Below are 6,000 nucleotides of genomic sequence, written 5' to 3' on the forward strand. Positions count from 1 at the left end.
ATGATTAATTTCTTGAGCTTTGCCAGTTCTAATGATTAGAAATCTAAGTACAAACAGACCTGCAGATCTCCTGGAGCCACAGCATTTACCAGACCTCGGATGGCACAACGTTATACAGACATGCGGACGTCGGGACTTGGGGGGGAAAAAAATTGATTTTAAATTTGCCTGTGTTGATGTCCTGAGCCCATAAAACTTTACAGTGCAGTTTATGCCTTTAGTGATGCTTGTTTACTTGAGTGCCATTTAAGACAAGAGGCCGCGGGTTTCTGCAGGATCCGTGATCACACAGGAAGCTGTCTGCTCAATTAGTCTCTCATTAAGTCTCTCAAAATGGCAGTGCACAAAAAATAGCCCACGGCAAAAAGTTCTCATGGCGTCAGGGCTTTTTGTGCTTTTGGGGGATGAAAAAAACAAACAAAAAACTTATGTTTTCATGTGTTGTTAAATAATAACGTGCTGTGATTTCCCCTGTGGTGTCTGCGGAAAAGTTGGTCAAGGTTTGAGCTGTGTGGGATCTTACAACACACACATTTAGTCACACAAATAAAGGTGACGTCAGTGCGTCCAAAGCTTTCAGCATCAGATTGATGCTGCCCTCCAGTGATGTTGGGTTTCTTGCACTGGGAGTTCACATCACACTTGGACCCCTGCTTTGATTTATGGGAATGCTGCTGCTAGGCTCTGTGTGCTTGTGACCACATATTTTATCAAAATGGAAAAATGAATGCTCGCATCTGTGTCCATTTGAAAAAAGAAAAAAGCATCGTCGGGACCAGTTTGTGGGACATTATTTAATGGGAGGAAGCTGAACCACTTTTTGCAGAGCCTGTTTTCCACTGAACTAACAAGTGTACAGGCCTGACGTGAGCAAATATTTGACACCACCAAAAAGCCTCCTCTGCGACTTGATGAAGTGAGCACAGCTTGGGGATGAGGTAACTTATATATGTAAACACAGCTTCATCTGTCCTCTGAGAACCAGTGGAAAATGGTGTGGGGGGGTGGGGGACTAGGACTTTGTAGGGGGGCTTTAAGGAGCCAGTCTCTGAAAAAGAAGAATAGCAGAATTTTGAAGCCTCAACAGCAAAATCTGGATCTCGTCAGAAAAAGCCTTATTAATAAGACATTTTAAAAACCCTCCATATTCCAAATGTAAACAGGCAAAATTCCTGTAGGATTTCAATCACACAGTGAGGACTGAGAATGTACAATACTATGTAAAATATAATCTGCCCAAAAAGAAACGGGACGGAAATTTTCAGCTCCGTGAGTTAAAAGAAATTGAAAAGGCATAACATTATGACCCTCGGTGCAATGTGTTCGAAGAAGGAACCTTCTGATGTCGACTGCATCCTGTGATCGGCAGAGAGATCAGCTAAAGCAGTGGAGCAGGGAGACCCCTCTGATTCTTCTCCAGTCTGAGGAACGCGTGGCTGGATGCAGAAGAGCTCCCATCACTCACCGTACGCCGGGGTGTGTGCAAAGAAGTAATAAAACAAAACACATGCTTCCATTAATGTGTTTATTTGGTATAATTTCCTGTTCCTTACATAATGAAGTTGGAAGCCCAGTTGTTGGGTCACTTTATATCGAGTCACAAATGATGCAATTTACTTTATCTTTACTGCTTGTATGTCCTTTAATTTGCAAAAGAAAACGAGTTCATTTGCCTGTAAACGGTGTTATGATCAGCCAACGTGCAAAACTGCAAGTGCACTGCAAAGAGAAGTGAAACGTGGAGATCAAATCTTCTATAGAAACCCAATCCAAAAGATTAAAGGACCCCCCCCCCAGGGAAATTAGGTGACGGCTTTTGTAGCTGATGAGAAGCATTGGACCCAGGTGATCCCAGTGTCTTTACTTCGAGCACTGGGTTTCTTTCAAATTAGCCATAAAAATTACTATACACAATAATTATCAGCACAACTTAAAGTAAAGAGAGACGGACATTAATTATGGTGATATAAAGACAAAATGAGTAAAACAATTATCCGAACATAAAATATCAAGAGCTTTTCATCACCTTGCTTAAAGTTCAATTTGACAAACACATGGACGTTGCCCACTATGGTTTTAATATTTTAAGCATTTTCACATACAATTAAAAAAAAGACTAAAAGACAGACTTAGCTGTACAGGATGGTCTTTTTCACCCTGTTCAGTGTGTGTGTGTGTGTGTGTTTTGTTTTGGGGGGGGGGGGTTACCATACTAACCCAAACCAGATGGTGTGGAGAGGAAGTGAAACTCACACGTTCTGACATCCACACTGATGCTGACCTACATATCACAGTCCAGTCAAATACCACTTCTCCTGTCTCCTGATGCTGAAGTGGAGTGATTCCTCAAAATCCCCGTTAATCTTAGCACCAGTTTGACCCAAACACATCTTTAAGAAAATCTATGCTTTAAATGAAGCCTTGTGTACGTGTGGATTAGGGCTTTGTCCCGTCTGTCTGTCTGTCTGTCTGTCTGTCTCTCTCTCTCTGGCCTTCACACCTGCTCCTTATCAGCTAATCATCCGCTGACCTGCTGCCTGTTGGTCCAGCTGCAACTCCTCTTCTAATCAAGCTTCCAGCGTGTATAACAATAGGTGGGCTTGCACCTGCTGGTTCTCACCGTGCACACAAAACCATTTTTAAGTTAGGTTCATCCAGAAACATTGTTTTCTCAAACAAAACAAAAAAAAAAAAAAGGGACAGGGACTTTGTCATGTTGGAGCTGGTGCTCTTACATTACCTGCCTCTTAAAGGACGGCGTCACAGATTTTAAACTTCTTTTGGTTCTAGTTTGGGTAGTACATGTACCTGGATGCCATCATCTTCATGATGAAGGCCCCCTTTGGGTGATGTCACCTGGAGGAAGCATTTAGCTAGAAGCGGGGAAATATTTGAACACAGGGAAGTCAGAGGAAAGTTTAAAAGCATTAACGTACATTTACATCCTAAACCAAAGCCACAGAAAGCAAGTTTAAAATTAGTGAAGTTGCCCTTTAAGTAATAATTTCACACACATTCTTGAGCATCAGTCACTCCCTTGATAACAGGCTGTGAGATGTTTTGTGATTTTCTCCTTTATGGAGAAGCTGCAGCCCACTTCCCCTGAACTAAACCTCCCTTCTTTATTTAAACAGATTGCACTTGCAGAGGTAACATGGATTGCATCATTTTAGTTTCATATATTACCTCAGCTTTTTTGCTTATTTATTTATTTTGCCACAACTAACAAGCTGCTTGCAACGGGAGGTGTTGGTCCAATGACATAATTACCCTACGAATGAGAAATGAATCTGAGGCTTTGGGCTCTATGGGGACGGGCAGGGTAATTGGAGGGACTCGTCACTTTTTTCATTAGTTAGAACGAGGATTGATATTTCTGCTGTGAGATGGAGCTCCCCCCCCCCCCCCCCCCCCCCCCCCTTAATCTCAACTAGGGAGAATAAATATCCACTGCCAAGACTGCACTCTCTGTTCCCGAAAGCATCTTATTTTATTCAATATGCTGCGTAGCATGGTCCCTGAAGGGACTGTGGCTAGTTTCAAATGACCCAAAGGGGAAAATGTTCCCAAGCCGAATCAGACCCTAAAATGAATATTTGTACCTCAAAGGCTGTGATGTCAAGATTACAAAGAAAGGAAAAAGGAAGAGAGCGGGAAATAATTTACTCACATTTTACACACATGCATGCAACCCACCATATACGCACCACATCTGAAGCTATTAGAATGACACAGTAATTCAACTGACCATAAAGTGCATTGAGTTCAGACACTCGTGCAGCGTCTGGCTCGTTCACTCGCTGCACGTGTTCACCGACTGGTTCTGTTCATCCGACTGCCTTTTTTTTTAATTTTTTTTTTTATTTTTCAAACTTGTTAACAACCATTGGTGAGAAAGCTTGTTTGCACATGTTCATTGTTCAGGTCAGGTATCTGTTTTGTAGACCCCAGGACTGAGAGAGTATAAATATAATACAAGTTAAACCCCGTGTGTGTGTGTGTGTGTGTGTGTGTGTGTGTGTGTTGCATTTTTTTGATAACTGACCACTGATGCTGCCTATCCCAGCTGCCATTGGGCAGGAGGTGGGGTCCACCTGGTTAAGGTATCCAGTTTATCTCAGGGCCGGTGTGGCCTTTCAGACATGTAACTCACAGCTGGAGCTCGCCTGAGTGAGAAGCCTCCTCGTGTGAAAATCTGCTCAATTTCCGTGCGTGATCAGTGCACTTCCACTTACGGCACATCAGAGACTTGCATCTAATACAAAAAGGTTCCATCACTGAACTACGGCAACAGTCGAGGGATATAAATGTCTCTAAGACGCCCAGAGCAGCGTGCTACAGCAAGCACAATCCACTCTACACGAACCTCCACCATCTTGGTGGATTGTGAGCGTTTCATTAAACATGGTTTTCTTTGAAGTGCTACATTTAGTAGCAGCTAGTATAAGGCAGAGTAACATTCAAAGAAAAAAAAGTGATTAGAGTTTTTATTTACTGTTGTAGTTTAAGATTGAAGTCATCTGTACAATTTACCATGTAGAAATTGAACTAATCCCTAAAAGTGGGAGCAACCGATGATTCTATTACTTTCCAATAAATGACAATAAGCGCAGCACTAAACTACTTCACCTTTTGCTCCATACACATAACCCCCCTCTGTCTAGTCAATAACCCATTGATTTCTGCATCGCATCAATAGACTTAACAATTTATTAAAATGGCTCTGTTAAATAATTAAAAGCCCTTTCTTCAGCCCTTCTTCTGGGCCTCGTGGATTTCACTGCTTCTTGTTCGAGGTTATTTCCAATAGCAGAGCAGAATGTGACCATCAAAAGCTTTTTGGTGAATATTACAAGGATAGTAAGCGCAATAAAAAAAGATTTCACCTACTTACAGGCTTTTGTTCTGAAAACTGGAAAATACCACAAATTCTCATGTGAAGTCACCTAAGTGTCACCTAAGTCAATGTGTCGCAAAGCTGCCACAAACCACCTATTTAAACCTTGTACACACACACACACACACACACACACACACACACACACACACACACACACACACACACACACACACACACACACACACACACACACACACACACACACACACACACACACACACACACACACACACACACACACACACACACACACACACACACACTCTAACATAAAGCAGACACCACAGTGAGATGAATCACCTGTGGTCCTGCCGTGTTTATTATCCAAACTTCTCTAGACAATAAAGCAGAGATCCAGACATGCAGCCCCTCGTGTGTGTGTGTGTGTGTGTGTGTGTGTGTGTGTGTGTGTGTGTGTAACCTACGCACGCATGTTCGCAGGGTGAAGATAAATGGCTTTGCACATGCATGTGTCAGCGTGTACGTGCTCCCCTGCACACACGATCGCATTAGAGCAGCAGATCGTCCAGCCACATTTTAATTAGTGTCCTCGCAGCTGTTTAGAATTAGAAAGGCAGGAGAGAACATTCAGTGATAAGCAGGTTAACGCTGAGTGAAGCTCTACTCAGGCTTAAGAGTTCAAGAGTCTAAACAGATTCTGGGTTGCAGCTGCAGGCAGAGTAAACCGTACTGTCCCCCCCCCCCCCCCCCCCCCCAGGAGATGCTGCAGATAAATTTACCTCTTCCACAGTGACAGTGTCCTTGACAGTTCTGTATGGTCAATGGTGAGAAATCGCTGTGCACACAGAAGGTGGAGAATCCAAACCGGGAAGGCAGCTATCACTGCTGTCGTTACGTCTTTACTGTGATGCATTTCCTGTTAAAACAGAATACAGAAAAATTCGTCCAAAGCGAAGTGAGGTACAAGGCAAAAGTCTAAATCAAAGACCGAAAACATTACAGCAAAGTGCAAGATAGATCTTTTTTAATACTGAAGTGACTGTAAACACTTTTTTTTTTTTTTTTAATATGGTGGCGATGGGACCACCGTATGTCGTTCGTGGGTGGGAGAAACCCTGAGAACCAGGTGAGGAAGTTGA

The sequence above is a fragment of the Channa argus genome, chromosome 8, assembly GCF_033026475.1.
Source record: "Channa argus isolate prfri chromosome 8, Channa argus male v1.0, whole genome shotgun sequence".
Lineage (NCBI taxonomy): Eukaryota > Metazoa > Chordata > Actinopteri > Anabantiformes > Channidae > Channa > Channa argus.